The sequence below is a fragment of the Eleutherodactylus coqui genome, chromosome 2 (assembly GCF_035609145.1).
Source record: "Eleutherodactylus coqui strain aEleCoq1 chromosome 2, aEleCoq1.hap1, whole genome shotgun sequence".
NCBI classification, from domain to species: Eukaryota; Metazoa; Chordata; class Amphibia; order Anura; family Eleutherodactylidae; genus Eleutherodactylus; species Eleutherodactylus coqui.
This window is the reverse complement of record NC_089838.1, coordinates 145,654,125-145,672,178: the sequence shown is the minus strand read 5'-3', so window position 1 is coordinate 145,672,178 and position 18,054 is coordinate 145,654,125.

The following is an 18,054-nucleotide window of genomic DNA, read 5'->3' as shown; positions in this document are numbered from 1 at the left end:
TATAAAACGGTCTAAAAGAAAAACTGTCTTTGCTGCCCATAGCAACCAATCACAGCATAGCTTTTATTTCTTATAATGCTCTTAACAAAAAGCTGCACTGTGATTGGTTGTTATAGGTCAGTGATGGCGAACGTTTTAGAGACCGAGTGCCCAAACTGCAACTCAAAACCCGCTTACTTATCATAAAGTGCCAACATGTCAGGGGGCGGGGCTTATCGCGACGTATGATTTTTACCTCCGTCGTTCTTAAAAGGACAAGGCTGTTTCAAAATAGACTGGGTGCCGATTTTGACTTCTTTTGAATGCGGAAATGCTGTGGAATTTGCCACGTAAATTTCCGCTGAGGACATTCTGCAGCATTTCCTCCTCGTGTAAACGTATCCCAGCAGTGATATTTACCCCCCCCCCCAGAGCGGCCCCAGCAGTAAGGGTGACAACCCCAGAGCAGCCCCAGCGCTAATAGTGAACCCCCAAAGCGGCTTTAGTGGTTATAGTGACCCTGCACAGCAGCCTCAGCAATAATAGTGACACCACACAGTGGTCTCAGTGGTAATAGTGACATCCCACAGTGGCCCCAGTAGTAATAGTGACATCCCACATCAGCCCAGTAGTAATAGTGGCATCCCACAGCAGCCCCCAGTAGTAATAGTGGCATCCCACAGCGGCCCCAGCGGCAATAGTGACACCCCACAGTGGTCCCCAGCAGTAATAGTGACACTTCACAGCGTCCCCAGTAGTAATAGTGACATCCCACAGTAGCCAATAGTAATAGTGACATCTCACAGTGGCCCCCAGTAGTAATAGCGACATCCCATTTTGGCCCCTGTAGTAATAGCACCCCCCCACACCCCCTCTGAGACCCAAATTCCCCCCCCCCCCACCTCCTCTGCTTGGCGCTGTTCCTGTCACTGATCCCAGGAGCACACTGTGACGTGCTGCCGGAAACCTCCTCCCTTCCCTGCTCTCGCGGAACCAAGTAGGAGACGTCAGAGGAGGGAGGAGGAGGATCCCGGGTGCACACTGACATCACAGTGTGCGCCGGGATCAGCGCCTCTAGCAGTGCTGATGAGTGCATACCAGCAGGGAAGCTGCGGCACCCCTGCTGGTATTTACTAATGTGGTGAGCGGCCGACGGCGGCGAGTGCCAGCTGGGAAGGCTCTGAGTGCCGCTTCTGGGACGTGTGCCATAGGTTCACCACCACTGCTAGGTAAACAAGCCAGTTTGTATTTTAGATAATTCTCATAAATCTGCCCAATAGTTTCAATATAGTTTATATTCCAATATTCTCTATTGTCCCCATTCAATATCTGTTTTTCTGTTCCAAATGTGCAACTTTAGTAGCAGGAATATATTCAGCTATCATATTCAACAATATTCCTAATAGTATTAATAGTTTTTGTAGTATGGTAACCACAGCATTTAAATGGTTTGGAGCCTCGTTACTTGCCCAGTGTGCCCCACTGCAATGTGATCGCAGGGTGTTGATAGGTTTCATGGTAGACAGAGGACAAATAATGGCCTCCGGTTTTGCTATTTACGATGGCCGATTGGCAGGCTCTAACAGGACTTGCCATCAGTGAAGAAAATAATAGTTTTGAGATAATACACTGTACCACATAAGTAGTACAGTATTCTTTCTAAGTAACTACATCTGCAAGTTCCCATGTGAGACAAATAAAATGTGGTAAAATAAATAAATACAAATGTTTTAAAAATAAAAATAACAGAAAAAAAAAAAGAATAAAAATCGCCATTTTTTGAATAACATACAATTTACTATGGAAAAAACGCAAAAAAAAACTACAAATTTTGCATCGCCACATTCATAGAGGCCTGGAGTATAAAGTCATTATGTTATGTGTGCCACACTGTTAGGCCTCGGTCAGACGTGCGTTTTTTCTGCACACAAATAGCTGTACAAAGAGATCGCGTCTCGTATGTGGAAAATTCGTGTCAACGAAGCTAAAGGTGTGATCTACATTTGCGCATAATTTGCTTGTCTACGAGATCCGTGGTACGTGCTGCGTGTTAATCCAGCTCCCATAGGAATCAATGGGAACTCTTGCGCAAAACGCAGGTTCTATCTTCTCTCGCAGCACTATTTGTGCGCAAAAAAAAAAAAACGCTCGTCTGAATGAGGCCTAAGAAAAACTATATGAGAGTTGTTTATTATGATGATCTTGCCTCCCAAAAAAACTGAATAAAGAGAAAGCAAAAAAAAAATAATCATATACACCCCAGAATGAAATAAATTAAATCATTGACTCCAGCTTCCACCCGGTGCTGGATTAACCAATCACAAACATTCAATGATGTCATTCAATGAATGACTGTGATTGGTTAATTGAGCGCCGGATCTCATTGACTGACATGGCGCTCAATTAACCAATCAGAGCATTAGCTTGCTGGAGACGAGGTATTCAAGCCCCTTCTTCCACAAAGAACTGCTCTGTCGGCATGAAGGAGGACACGGCAGCCTGCAGCAGTGCCATAGCCCAGTGCGAAGGACCCGAACACCGGCTGCTGGGTGAGTATTATTAGACAGCCCCCGAAAATAAGACACTGCCTCTTTGAGGCAAAAATTACCATGTATACTCGGGTATAAGCCGAGGCACCTAATTTTACCACAAAAAAACCTGGAAAAATTAGGTGCCTCGAGTATAAGCCTAGCTAGACTAAGTGAAAAAAACAAAAACGCAATACTCACCTCCCAGCCAGCATCTGTGTCCCCAGCGGTGCGGCAAGCTGCTATGTAATTCTCTCCGCTGTCATCTCTCTGCTCTGCTTTGAATTTCCACACCCTCAGCAAGTAAGTGCTGTGATTGGATCGAGCACCAGCCAATTACAGCCAGCGCTGAATAAGCCAATCACAGCTATTCAGTGATGTCCTTCACTGAATGGCTGTGCATGATCAAGTGCCGGCTGTAATTGGCTGGCGCTCAATCCAATCACATCGCTTACTTGCTGTCAGTGGGGGAATTTAAAGCTGAGCAGAGAAATGACAGCGGGGAGAATTGCATAGCAGCTTGCCGCACCACCGGGGAGACCGTCGCGTCGGGGATACAGACGCTGGCTGGGAGGTGAGTATTGCAGTTTTTGGGGGGCTTTTTCAGCATTAAAAAATGTGCTGAAAAAGTCGGCTTATACTCGAATATATACAGTAGTACAAGACAGTGTCTTATTTTAAGGGAAACACAGTATATATCAATTTGCTCAGCTCTTTTTGCTTTATAAAATGCTGTATATGGAATGGACTGCATTTCCTTGTGATAGCTTGTCTTTAAATGATCACATTCCTTTTTCTTAACCCATTTCCCCCACCTCTCACATGGCTTCATCCGGAGAGAGAGAAAAATTAAATATATTACATGTGATATCAGAGGTAATTTTTAACCATCCATATAAACTGTATAATCCATCAATAATTTAATGTATATCTCATAAGAAGATAATGCATCAATCATTATACAGTGTCAATGCCACTTGCATACAGTGTATCACAGTTGTCCACAGTACAGGGCATCACTAATTCAAATTACGTCTCATAAACCCCATTTGTAACCCACATCAAAGCTTTTGACAGAATCTATATCCATTCATATATCAATGGCTATATATATATAGGAGCAAATCCACCAGGTAAATATATGTACATCACCTTCCTTATGTATGTAGACATGGTTCTTCTAGGTGCAATAAAACAGTGTAGATCAGCAGACCGCTGGTACGAGATGTTGCCACGTCTACATACATAAGGAGGGTGATGTATATGTGATATTGGCTTTGATAGATTTGATTTTATTTTCCCTCCTGATGATCCCACATGAAAGTGTTGAAAGAAAGGAGTGTGATCATTTAGGGAAAGGATTGGGAGTAGAGATGAGCGAGTATACTCGCTAAAGGCAATTGCTCGAGCGAGCATTGCCTTTAGCGAGTATCTGCCCCGCTCGAGACTGCAGGTTCGGGTGCCGGCGCGGGGGAGCAGTGAGTAGCGGCAGTCAGCAGGATGGAGCGGGGGGGAGAGAGGGAGAGAGAGATCTCCCCTTTGTTCCGCCCCACTCTCCCCCGCAGCTCCGTGCCGGCTGCCGGCACCCGTACCTGCAGTCTCGAGCGGGGGAGATACTCGCTAAAGACAATGCTTGCTCAAGCAATCGCCTTTAGCGAGTGTACTCGCTCATCTATAATTGGGAATTAATATTTGATGTGTTTTCACTTCATAATCTTTACAGTCAATTATTACTGCACTAGTTTGTAGAATAATAGTGTGATTATTAATTGGTATCTCAATATTAGCCTATTTAGATTGCTTTGCTATATTCGTAGTAGGTTGATTATTGTCTCCACCTCTTGAGTCCAATAGGATGATCTGCTGTTATACAAGAATTGCTAAGGATGCCTTCGAGAAAGAATGGAGAGCAGGGTCACTTTTACCAGAGTGGGTGCTCTACATTTATCAGTGGTCGGGACATACAGGGCACGACAGGTTCACGCCCATATTGTGGTAGTATAATAGGGAACTAGTTAATATATGGTTTTTAATGGTTTGAATAAGGGTTATGCTTTAAGGTGAAGTTATTTCTGTGATTGTGGTTCATATGTGATACTCGTCTCCATAGACTATAGGATTTCGAATCCGGTAAATTTCCGAGGTAGTGAGAAGGAATCTTTGTATAGCCGCTATGATTAGTATGCACCTCTGCACTTGTAAGCATGGGTTACTTGAGTTTGAGCCCACTCAGGCTTGCTATACCTCTAGGACAAACATTTTTACCAAGGCCTGCAGCGAGTTTTTGCTGAGGTTCACAGTAGCTTTTTTTTTGCAGTGTTCTGACGACTGTAAACTAATGTGGCAGTTTAGAAACGCATAGAAATAAATATGATCTGTAGACTGCCATGGTCAGCTGTTGTCACATAACCATCCTGCAAGGAGGCCACTGTAGATGTTGCTTTTAACCTAGACTTGTTTTTTTTTCTTTACTTTGTTATTTTCATAAATTAAGGAAACGGGGATTAGGTGTAAATTGCATGTTTTTGTGATTTTGCTGATAAAGGTGTTGTGTTGTACTTTGTAACAGGTTGCTACTTATTGGTTCAGGTAACCTCAACCACTGAAAATTGCTCTGTCAGGTCTCCAATGTTACCCTATCTTGGGTGGGCATAGAATAGACGGGGAGGTGCGGAGCTTTGTGATATATAGTTTTTCATAATCTATAATTTTGTTTCCTTTTTGTGTCCTTTAAGGGGACTTATTTTTTTTCACTAGTGCATTGGAATAACTGTGTATTTTATTGCATTACTGCCTGGACAGTAGAATGCACAGGTATACTTCAGATATGACCTGCCAGGAATTCACACAGGGCAGCTGGGAGGGTATTTGTTAGGTCCAGGGCTGGCCCTTAAGATGGTTAGCCCTAGTGTTTTCGATCACTAGGAATGATGATTGAGGGAGCGAGGGAAGCCCCTTTCTTTGTAATACTACAATTGCTAGTGGCATCAGATGGGATGAATTGAGTGAGCTGGAGTTTTGAATTCTAACTTCTTAAAAGGATATTCCAGTGATTCAAAGTGAAAGCTATATGCTTCATAAGTAGAGATGAGCGAGCACCAAAATGCTCGGGTGCTCGTTACTCGAGACGAAATTTTCGTGATGCTCGAGGGTTTGTTTCGAGTAACAAACCCCATTGAAGTCAATGGGCGACTCAAGCATTTTTGTATATCGCCGATGCTCGCTAAGGTTTTCATTTGTGAAAATCTGGGCAATTCAAGAAAGTGATGGGAACGACACAGCAACGGATAGGGCAGGCGAGGGGCTACATGTTGGGCTGCATCTCAAGTTTCCAGGTCCCACTATTAAGCCACAATAGCGGCAAGAGTGCCCCCCCTCCCAACAATTTTTACTTCTGAAAAACCCTCATTAGCAAGGCATACCTTAGCTAAGCACCACACTACCTCCAACAAAGCACAATCACTGCCTGCATGACACTCCGCTGCCACTTCTCCTGGGTTACATGCTGCCCAACCCCCCCACATGACCCAGTGTCTACAGCGCACACCAAAGTGTCCCTGCGCAGCCTTCAGCTGCCCTCATGCCATACGCTGGCCTCATAGCCACACCACCCTCATGTCTATTTATAAGTACGTCTGCCATGAGGAGGAACCGCAGGCACACACTGCAGAGGGTTGGCACGGCCAGGCAGCGACCCTCTTTAAAAGGGGCGGGGCAATAGCCCATAATGCTGTACAGAAGCAACTAGAAATCCAATCCTGTGCCACCTCCATCAGGAGCTGCAAACGTGGGCATAGCAATGGGGAACCCATGTGCCACACACTGTTCATTCTGTCAAGGTGTCTGCATGCCCCAGTCAGACTGGGTTTTTTTATAAATAGTCACAGGCAGGTACAACTCCGCAATGGGAATTCCGTATGCACCCACAGCATGGGTGGCTCCCTGGAACCCACCGGCTGTACATAAATGTATCCCATTGCAGTGCCCAGCACAGCTGAGGTAACATCAGGTTTAATGCAGGTAGGCTTCGGCCCACACTGCATGCCCCAGTCTGACCGGGGTTTTTAATACATAGACACTGGCAGGTACAAATCCCTAATGTGAAGTCCCTGTGGACACACAGCATGGGTGGCTCCCTGGAACCGACCGGCGGTACATAAATATATCCCATTGCATTGCCCATCACAGCTGAGGTAACATCAGGTTTAATGCAGGTGGGCTTCGGCCCACACTGCATGCCCCAGTCAGACTGGGGTTCTTTAGAAGTGGACACATGGAGTTACAACTCCGTGTGGACCGACAGCATGGGTGGGTCCCAGGAAGCCAACGGCGGTACATAAATATATCCCATTGCATTGCCCATCACAGCTGAGGTAACGTCAGGTTTAATGCAGGTGGGCTTCGGCCCACACTGCATGCCCCAGTCAGACTGGGGTTCTTTAGATGTGGACACATGGAGTTACAACTCCGTGTGGACCGACAGCATGGGTGGGTCCCAGGAAGCCACCGGCGGTACATAAATATATCCCATTGCATTGCCCATCACAGCTGAGGTAACGTCCGATTAAATGCAGGTGGTCTTCGGCCCACACTGCAGGCCCCAGTCTGACCGGGGTTTTTAATACATAGACACTGGCAGGTACAAATCCCTAATGTGAAGTCCCTGTGGACACACAGCATGGGTGGCTCCCTGGAACCCACCGGCGGTACATAAATATATCCCATTACATTGCCCATCACAGCTGAGGTAACATCAGGTTTAATGCAGGTGGGCTTCGGCCCACACTGCATGCCCCAGTCAGACTGGGGTTCTTTAGAAGTGGACACATGGAGTTACAACTCCGTGTGGACCGACAGCATGGGTGGGTCCCAGGAAGCCACCGGCGGTACATAAATATATCCCATTGCATTGCCCATCACAGCTGAGGTAACATCAGGTTTAATGCAGGTGGGCTTCGGCCCACACTGCATGCCCCAGTCAGACTGGGGTTCTTTAGAAGTGGACACATGGAGTTACAACTCCATGTGGACCGACAGCATGGGTGGGTCCCAGGAAGCCACCGGCGGTACATAAATATATCCCATTGCATTGCCCATCACAGCTGAGGTAACGTCCGATTAAATGCATGTGGTCTTCGGCCCACACTGCATGCCCCAGTCTGACCGGGGTTTTTAATACATAGACACTGGCAGGTACAAATCCCTAATGTGAAGTTCCTGTGGACCCACAGCATGGGTGGCTCCCTGGAACCCACCGGCGGTACATAAATATATCCCATTGCAGTGCCCATCACAGCTGAGGTAACGTCAGGTTTGATGCAGGTGGGCTTCGGCCCACACTGCATGCCTCAGTCAGACTGGGGTTCTTTAGAAGTGGACACATGGAGTTACAACTCCGTGTGGACCGACAGCATGGGTGGGTCCCAGGAAGCCACCGGCGGTACATAAATATATCCCATTGCATTGCCCATCACAGCTGAGGTAACATCAGGTTTAATGCAGGTGGGCTTCGGCCCACACTGCATGCCCCAGTCAGACTGGGGTTCTTTAGAAGTGGACACATGGAGTTACAACTCCATGTGGACTGACAGCATGGGTGGGTCCCAGGAAGCCACCGGCGGTACATAAATATATCCCATTGCATTGCCCATCACAGCTGAGGTAACGTCCGATTAAATGCATGTGGTCTTCGGCCCACACTGCATGCCCCAGTCTGACCGGGGTTTTTAATACATAGACACTGGCAGGTACAAATCCCTAATGTGAAGTTCCTGTGGACCCACAGCATGGGTGGCTCCCTGGAACCCACCGGCGGTACATAAATATATCCCATTGCAGTGCCCATCACAGCTGAGGTAACGTCAGGTTTGATGCAGGTGGGCTTCGGCCCACACTGCATGCCCCAGTCAGACTGGGGTTCTTTAGAAGTGGACACATGGAGTTACAACTCCGTGTGGACCGACAGCATGGGTGGGTCCCTGGAAGCCACCGGGGGTACATAAATTTATCCCATTGCAGTGCCCAGCACAGCTGAGGTAACGTCAGCTTTAATGCAGGTGGGCTAAAAATTACTAGGATTAAAATGTAGGCGAGGGCCCAAAAAAATTGGTGTACCAACAGTACAAATGTACTTCAGAAAAATTGCCCATGCCCAACCAAGAGGGCAGGTGAATCCCATTAATGGCTTTGGTTAATGTGGCTCAATTTGTAACTAGGCCTGTAGGCAGCCCAGTTAAAATAAAAATTGGTTCAGGTGCAAGTTTCAACGCTTTATTGAAGTGAGAATTGAAACGTATAAACATTGTTTACAAAAGTTATATGACTGAGCCTTGTGGGCCTAAGAAAAATTGCCCGTTCGGCATGATTACGTGAGGTTTCAGGAGGAGGAGCAGGAGGAGGAGAATGAATATAATACACAGATTGATGAAGCTAAAACGTCCCCGTTTTTGATGGTGATAGAGAACGATGCTTCCATCCGCGGGTGCAGCCTACGTATTGTTTAGGTATCGCTGCTGTCCGCTGGTGGAGAAGAGAAGTCTGGGGAAATCCAGGCTTTGTTCATCTTGATGAGTGTTAGCCTATCGGCACTGTCGGTTGACAGGCGGGTACGCTTATCCGTGATTATTCCCCCAGCCGCACTAAACACCCTCTCTGACAAGACGCTAGCCGCAGGACAAGCAAGCACCTCCAGGGCATACAGCGCGAGTTCAGGCCACGTGTCCAGCTTCGACACCCAGTAGTTGTAGGGGGCAGAGGCGTCAGGGAGGACGGTCGTGCGATCGGCTACGTACTCCCTCACCATCCTTTTACAGTGCTCCAGCCGACTCAGCCTTGACTGGGGAGTGGTGACACAGTCTTGCTGGGGAGCCATAAAGCTGTCAAAGGCCTTGGACAGTGTTCTCTTGCCTGTGCTGTACATGCTGCCTGATGTCCGCGCCTCCCCTGCTACCTGGCCCTCGGAACTACGCCTTCTGCCACTAGCGCTGTCGGATGGGAATTTTACCATCAGTTTGTCCGCCAGGGTCCTGTGGTATAGCATCACTCTCGAACCCCTTTCCTCTTCGGGTATGAGAGTGGAAAGGTTCTCCTTATACTGTGGGTCGAGCAGTGAGTACACCCAGTAATCCGTAGTGGCCAGAATGCGTGTAACGCGAGGGTCACGAGAAAGGCATCCTAACATGAAGTCAGCCATGTGTGCCAGGGTACCTGTACGCAAAACATGGCTGTCCTCACTCGGAAGATCACTTTCAGGATTCTCCTCCTCCTCCTCCTCCCCCTCCTCCTCCTCCTCCTCCTCAGGCCATACACGCTGAAAGGATGACAGGCAAGCAGCATGAGTCCCCTTAGCAGTGGGCCAAGCTGTCTCTTCCCCCTCCTCCTCATGCTCCTCCCCCTCCTCCTCCTCAACGCGCTAAGATATAGACAGGAGGGTGCTCTGACTATCCAGCGACATACTGTCTTCCCCCGCCTCCGTTTCCAAGCGCAAGGCATCTGCCTTTATGCTTTGCAGGGAACTTCTCAAGAGGCATAGCAGAGGAATGGTGACGCTAATGATTGCAGCATCGCCGCTCACCATCTGGGTAGACTCCTCAAAGTTTCCAAGGACCTAGTAGATGTCTGCCAACCAGGCCCACTCTTCTGTAAAGAATTGAGGAGGCTGACTCCCACTACGCCACCCATGTTGGAGTTGGTATTCCACTATAGCTCTACGCTGCTCATAGAGCCTGGCCAACATGTGGAGTGTAGAGTTCCACCGTGTGGGCACGTCGCACAGCAGACGGTGCACTGGCAGATTAAACCGATGTTGCAGGGTGCGCAGGGTGGCAACGTCCGTCTTGGACTTGCGGAAAAGTGCGCTGAGCCGGCGCACCTTTCCGAGCAGGTCTGACAAGCGTGGGTAGCTTTTCAGAAAGCGCTGAACCACCAAATTAAAGACGTGGGCCAGGCATGGCACGTGCGTGAGGCTGCCGAGCTGCAGAGCCGCCACCAGGTTACGGCCGTTGTCACACACGACCATGCCCGGTTGGAGGCTCAGCGGCGCAAGCCAGCGGTCGGTCTGCTCTGTCAGACCCTGCAGCAGTTCGTGGGCCGTGTGCCTCTTCTCTCCTAAGCTGAGTAGTTTCAGCACGGCCTGCTGACGCTTGGCCACCGCTGTGCTGCCACGCCGCGCGACACCGACTGCTGGCGACGTGCTGCTGCTGACACATCTTGATTGCAAGACAGGGGTTGCGTAGGAGGAGGAGGAGGGTGGTTTAGTGGAGGAAGCATACACCGCCGCAGATACCAGCACCGAGCTGGGGCCCGCAATTCTGGGGGTGGATAGGACGTGAGTGGTCCCAGGCTCTGACTCGGTCCCAGCCTCCACTAAATTCACCCAATGTGCCGTCAGGGAGATATAGTGGCCCTGCCCGCCTGTGCTTGTCCACGTGTCCGTTGGTTAGTGGACCTTGGCAGTAACCACGTTGGTGAGGGCGCGTACAATGTTGCGGGAGACGTGGTCGTGCAGGGCTGGGACGGCATATCGGGAAAAGTAGTGGCGACTGGGAACCGAGTAGCGCGGGGCTGCCGCCGCCATCATGTTTTTGAAAGCCTCCGTTTCCACAAGCCTATACGGCAGCATCTCCAGGCTGATCAATTTGGCTATGTGCACGTTTAACGCTTGAGCATGCTGGTGCGTGGCTGCGTACTTGTGCTTGCGCTCAAACACTTGCGCTAGCGGCGGCTGGACGGTGCGCTGAGAGACATTGCTGGATGGGGCCGGGGACAGCGGAGGTGAGGGTGTGGGTGCAGGCCGGGAGACGGTAGTGCCTGTGTCCTGAGAGGGGGGTTGGATCTCAGTGGCAGGTTGGGGCACAGGGGGAGAGGGAGTGGTGCAAACCGGAGGCGGTGAACGGCCTTCGTCCCACCTTGTGGGGTGCTTGGCCATCATATGTCTGCGCATGCTGGTGGTGGTGAGGCTGGTGGTGCTGGCTCCACGGCTGATCTTGGCGCGACAAACCTTGCACACCACAGTTCGTCGGTCGTCTGCACTCTCAGTGAAAAACTGCCAGACCTTTGAGCACCTCGGCCTCTGCAGGGTGGCATGGCGCGAGGGGGCGCTTTGGGAAACAGTTGGTGGATTATTTGGTCTGGCCCTGCCTCTACCCCTGGCCACCGCACTGCCTCTTCCAACCTGCCCTGCTGCTGCACTTGCCTCCCCCTCTGAAGACCTGTCCTGAGTAGGCTTAGCAAACCAGTTGGGGTCAGTCACCTCATCGTCCTGCTGCTCTTCCTCCAAATCCTCTGTGCGCTCCTCCCTCGGACTTACTGCAATTACTACTACCTGAGTGATAGACAACTGTGTCTCATCGTCGTTGTCCTCCTCACCCACTGAAAGCTCTTGAGACAGTTGCCGGAAGTCCCCAGCCTCATCCCCCGGACCCCGGGAACTTTCCAAAGGTTGGGCATCGGTCACGACAAACTCCTCCGGTGGGAGAGGAACCATTGCTGCCCATTCTGGGCAGGGGCCCGAGAACAGTTCCTGGGAGTCTGCCTGCTCCTCAGAATGTGTCATTGTAATGGAGTGAGGAGGCTGGGAGGAAAGAGGAGCAGCAGCCAGAGGATTCAGCAGTGGACGGCGTAGAACTCTGGGTGGTCGATAGATTGCTGGATGCACTTTCTGCCATCCACGACAGGACCTGCTCACACTGCTCATTTTCTAATAAAGGTCTACCGCGTGGACCCATTAATTGTGAGATGAATGTGGGGACGCCAGAAACGTGCCTCTCTCCTAAGCCAGCAGCAGTCGGCTGCGATACACCTGGATCAGGAGCTCGGCCTGTGCCCACACCCTGACTTGGGCCTCCGCGTCCTCGCCCACGTCCACTTCCTCTAGGCCTACCCCTACCCCTCAGCATGGTGTATTACCAGTAGTGCAGAAACAGAACGCTGTACTTAAATGTGCCACTTATTGGCTCGTGGTTGGAGGCTGACTTCGCTTACGGAACGCACAGCAGAGCCAGGAAAGAATTTTGCGCAAGCCTATAGTGAGACATAGGTGCGTATGACTGAGCTAGTGGAATTCACAGCGCAGAAGCTGTCAAGTGTCCAAAGGCCACTAGTAGGCCTTAAGTATTTTGCGTCTATTTTTTTAAAGGCTGAGCTGAGACAGCAGACAGATACTGTAGGCAGCGTATATATGTATACTGTTTCCCTCTGGACGGGATGACGGCAGTGATGTAATGGGCAACGCAGAGCCAGGAAACAAATTTGCGCAAGCCTCTGTAACACTTAGCTGCGTATTAATTAGGACTACTACCCCCAGCAGAGACGCAGTACACTCAAGACGGTCACAGGCAGCCCAAAGATAGTATTTTTCCCAAATTTGTTTGAAAAAGCCCACTGCCTATATAGACAGTATATCTCTTTCACCTTTCCCACTGTCCCTGCCTCACCAGTACTGGCCCTATACTATGTAAAATTACTGCAGACTGTTTCCCTCTGGACGGGATGACGGCGGTGATATAACGGGCAACGCAGAGCCAGGAAACAATTTTGCGCAAGCCTGCTGTAAGACTTACTGTGTATTAATTAGGACTACTACCCCCAGCAGAGACGCAGTACACTCAAGACGATCACAAGCAGCCCAAAGATAGTATTTTTCCCAAATTTGTTTGAAAAAGCCCACTGCCTATATAGACAGTATATCTCTTTCACCTTTCCCACTGTCCCTGCCTCACCAGTACTGGCCCTATACTATGTAAAATTACTGCAGACTGTTTCCCTCTGGACGGGATGACGGCGGTGATGTAACGGGCAACGCAGAGCCAGGAAACAATTTTGCGCAAGCCTGCTGTAACACTTAGCTGCGTAATAATTAGGGCTACTACCCCCAGCAGAGACGCAGTACACTCAAGACGGTCACAGGCAGCCCAAAGATAGTATTTTTCCCAAATTTGTTTGAAAAAGCCCACTGCCTATATAGACAGTATATCTCTTTCCCTGCCTCACTAGTACTGGCCCTATACTATGTACAATGACTGCAGAGTGAGGACGCAATGCTCTGCACGCCCGATATACAAAAAAAAAAAAAGTGCAACACTGCTAAAAGCAGCCTCAACAGTACTGCACACGGTCAGATGTGGCCCTAAGAAGGACCGTTGGGGTTCTTGAAGCCTAATATTACACCTAACACTCTCCCTATAGCAGCAGCAGCATCAGCAGCACTTTCCCTGATCTATGTCAGAATGCATCTGTGGCGAGCCGCGGGCGGGGCAGATTTAAATACTCGGGTGACACCTGATCTCCCCAGCCACTCACTGCAGGGGGGTGGTATAGGGCTGGAACGTCACAGGAGGAAGTTGTAATGCCTTCCATGTCTTTCTATTGGCCAGAAAATCGCGCAAATGTCTCAGAGATGAAAGTGAAAGTAACTCGAACATCGCGTGGTGCTCGCCTCTAGTAACGAGCATCTCAAACACCCTAATACTCCAACGAGCATCAAGCTCGGACGAGTACATTCGCTCATCTCTATTCATAAGGCAATCACATGCAATTTTGCAATATAATGTTATGAATTGTTTTTAAAGCTGCAGAGATATTGCATTACCTTGGTGTATCCCAAACTGGAGAGTTAGTTTAAGTGCAAAAGTGAAATTTAGAAGTTGTGCGGAGTTTACAGAATTTTATTTGCTTTTCTTAATGAGTTCTTAAATCAAATGATGTTTATGAAGGTAGATGCTTAGGATAAGTTCAAAGCTGCAGATTGAAATTTTGTTTAAAGCCTTCGGTGCAGATCTAGCATGAAATACCAGCAAGATCGTGCAGCATGTTGCACTATTTCATCCTGGAAAATATCTTCTGGCATACTGGAAGCCAAACGGATCCAATTATAGTCAACGGGGTCCATTTAGTGCCTTCCAGGTTTGGCATATTCCAGATCTGCTACTTCTGGCTAACCGAGGGCGGAGCTGAACAACAGAAAAGGAAAGTGTACATAACTGTATTTACGCAGACAAATGAGCAATTAGCAAACAGCCAATCATTTTGTCATAATGAGAAGAGCATAACAAGAGATATTGAAATGTTTTCACACATATGTATATAAATATTTTCAACCAAAGCTTTCAGAATTGCAACAATTATACAGGCAGGTCACCTGAAAGTTGGCTTTTTAATGATAGGATGAATACTCTTAGTGGCACAACATGTTATTTAACTTTATACCTTGTAACTGATTATGAAACAGTTTTGGTTGAGGTTTGGGTTACAGTATTACTCTTTGTTTCTTCTTTTATTTTTGTTCAAATTTTTTACATAGCAAGAATAAAAAGGTAACTTACAGAGAGTGTCCAGTTCACTGACCTGGAAGAAATACTCATCTAGCCTCTGTTCCCCATGGCTTATTTTCTGTCCCAATGCTTCTCAATGCAGTGGTCAGGCATTTACTGGTGAGCGCTATCACCAGCTGTGCTCAGATGCTTTTTTCCTTTCTGTTCACATCTATTTATAGACATCAGCACAGACTTGAGGTGGTTTGGAAGTTGTCTTAACTACTGCAAGGATTGTATTGGTGGTTTTTAGTCACTAGTGCGATCTTACAGAAGAAATGGTGTCAAGGCTGAATTAAGCTATTCAGCAATAACATCATATCCCACCAGACCATTGTTGTAAATAACAAAAAGTAAGCAAGTCAGAAGGCAAAATAAATTTTAAAAGGAAAGGAACATAACGAGGTAAATTAACATATAAACAAAACTATACAATAGATAAAAAAGGAGCCTTAGCATAACTTTAGTGCCCACTAATGAGAGAAATGATTACAAAAATTCTACACTCTTGTCTAACTGAGAATTGGTGCAGTTATGGACTAACATGGTTTCTCTCTGTAAAGATAAATCACAAATTTATGGCCACAGTTCCCTCAACTCTTCAATCCCACAACTTTCTGGCTGTTGGCTCTTTCTCACTGTGGTTCGACTCAGACCACCTCTTCCTCAGCTGTTTTTGTTTCAGCCCGTCAGTTCTTCTCTCCACACACAAACTCTAACTTGCTTCCAGTTTTGCACAGCAAGACTGGAAGCAAGCACTTATCGTTTGGTTACACTTCTATAGGGAGGAACATAAGGGGTAAAACACTGTGTATGGATGTATTACTGGTGTACCTTTTATATGGCCCTGTCAGGACCTTCACAGGTTTGATGGAGTTTAGCTCTGATATAGTGAGCAACTGTAGGACCTTTGGCCCTGTCCCCTTACATGACTCTGCAGCAGTGGCCATCTTAGGGAAGGGCATAGGCACTAAAGTAGTATAAAAGTAGAGCCCTAGGCAGTAGCTCTGCCCCTCCATGACATCACCAACTAAGCCACGGCGCTGACTCTTGAAAAGCTACTGGAATGTTCTAGGTGCAGCAGACACCTTATATAAGGTCTAATTTGCATCACACAGGTAAGACAGCACAGAGAGCAGAGCAGCAGCAGTGGTGATGCAGCCTCTATGTGTGTGTGAAGAAAGCAGCAGCAGAAGCCCAGCAAAGAAACTTATAACTTGGTGGCAGCAGCTATATAAAGGGCAGCAAGTGCAGCCCTGTCCCTATACTGGGAAGCAGCACAAAGGAGGACCCAGACAGTGGGAAGGATTAATAACCTGAGGTTCAGGAGACTGCACAAGAACTTTGATAACCAAAGGGCCGAGATGATCAATGAAAGGGCCTTATGATGAGGGCCTGAAGAGACAAAAGGGCCTCGCTGTGGATTCACTGATTGTACTCAAAGAGTGGTCATAAATGGCTGCAAATCCAAGTGGAAGAATGTATCAAGTAGGGTACAACTCATGTCCTATGAGGAACGGTTAAAGGATCTGGGAATGTTTAGCTTGAAAAAAAGAAGGCCGAGAGGAGACTTAATAGCTGTCTACAAATATCTGAAGGGCTGTCACAGTGCAGAGGGATCAGCCCTATTCTCATCTGTACAAGGAAAGACTAGAAGCAATGGGATGAAACTGAAAGGGAGGAGACACAATTAGATATTAGAATAAACTTTTTGACAGGGAGGGTGATCAATGAGTGGAACCGGTTACCACTGGAGGTGGTGAGTTCTCCTTCAATGGAAGTGTTCAAACAAAGGGTGGACAAATATCTGTCTGGGATGATTTAGTGAATCCTTCATTTAGTAGTGGGTTGGACCTGATGATCCTGGAGGTCCCTTCCAACTCTACCATTCTATGATTCAATGGCAGGATGTCCATCCGGATTTTTGTGGGCCAGTAGGGGATGCTCCACTCATCGAGAGGACACATAAGTGAGGCTCACCCTCATTAAACATGGATGTAAAAAACAGTATGGGACATTAATGAGTTTGCAGGCCTGCTAAGGGTTTGGACTGAGTTATGGTTCAAACCGGGAAATGAAGATGTCTAACCCACTGTAGACAGAGATGAAATTTATAGAGAGCAATGATGGTTATTTTAATGATGTATGCTAATGTGACACTGCAGCAAGACAAGGATGTGAAAAGAGCATTTTAAAGCACGGCAGACCTCGAGATTAGTATTGACATCTAAGATGTTGGTGTATCCTGATGTAAGGATATAGCCCCTCCGGGGTGTAAAAGGTCAGGTTAATGTAAGTGAGGTTAGTATCAGGCACATGTTTGGAAAGCCCAAGAGAATTACGGATTTCTTGCTGTTGGATGTAAAGTGAACTGTAAACATGGCCCCCAAAGGTTAATAATTAGAGATGAGCGAGTATACTCGCTAAGGCACATTACTCGAGCGAGTAGTGCCGTAGCCGAGTATCTCCCCGCTCGTCTCTAAAGATTCGGGGGCCGCTGCGGGTGACAGGGGAGTTGCAAGGGGGGCGGGGGGGAGCAGGGGGGAGAGAGGGAGAGAGAGATCTCCCCTCTGTTCCTCCCCGCTCTCCCCCGCTGCTCCCCGCCCCCCGCCAGCCCCCGAATCTTTAGAGACGAGCAGGGAGATACTCGGCTAAGGCACTACTCGCTCGAGTAATGTGCCTTAGCGAGTATACTCGCTCATCTCTATTAATTATAATATATGGTATTTGATATATGTGAGGACTCAACAAGTATCTGGTGCAGAAGTGATATGTAGTGGGATAGACCTGAAGCAAATATGTATGTTTGACGTCAACAACATCTGACATCCTCCATAACAAATAGGTAAGCTGGGTTTCTCAGTGCAAAAGATTTTTCTTCCTTTATTATATTCTTTTATTATATAGTGGGACACATAGCAGTATTACTTGTGTGTCCAACTATGTAATAGAAGATAATAATAAAGGAAGAAAAATCTTTTGCACTGAGAAACCCAGCTTACTTATTTGTTATAGAGACAGTTTCCAGCTGCTGGACTTGTAGCTCACTGGTGATACCTGAGCACTTCCAAAGAAGTAGTGGATTTAAAGCCCGTTTGAATTATTGAGCTTGAAATCTTTCTACTGTTATTGCATTGAACATCTGACATCCTATGTGTAAGGACATGGCTCCTATGGGATGGTAAAGGTCTAGGCTACTGGTAGTGGAGTTGGTGTCAGACATATGTAGTAACTATCTG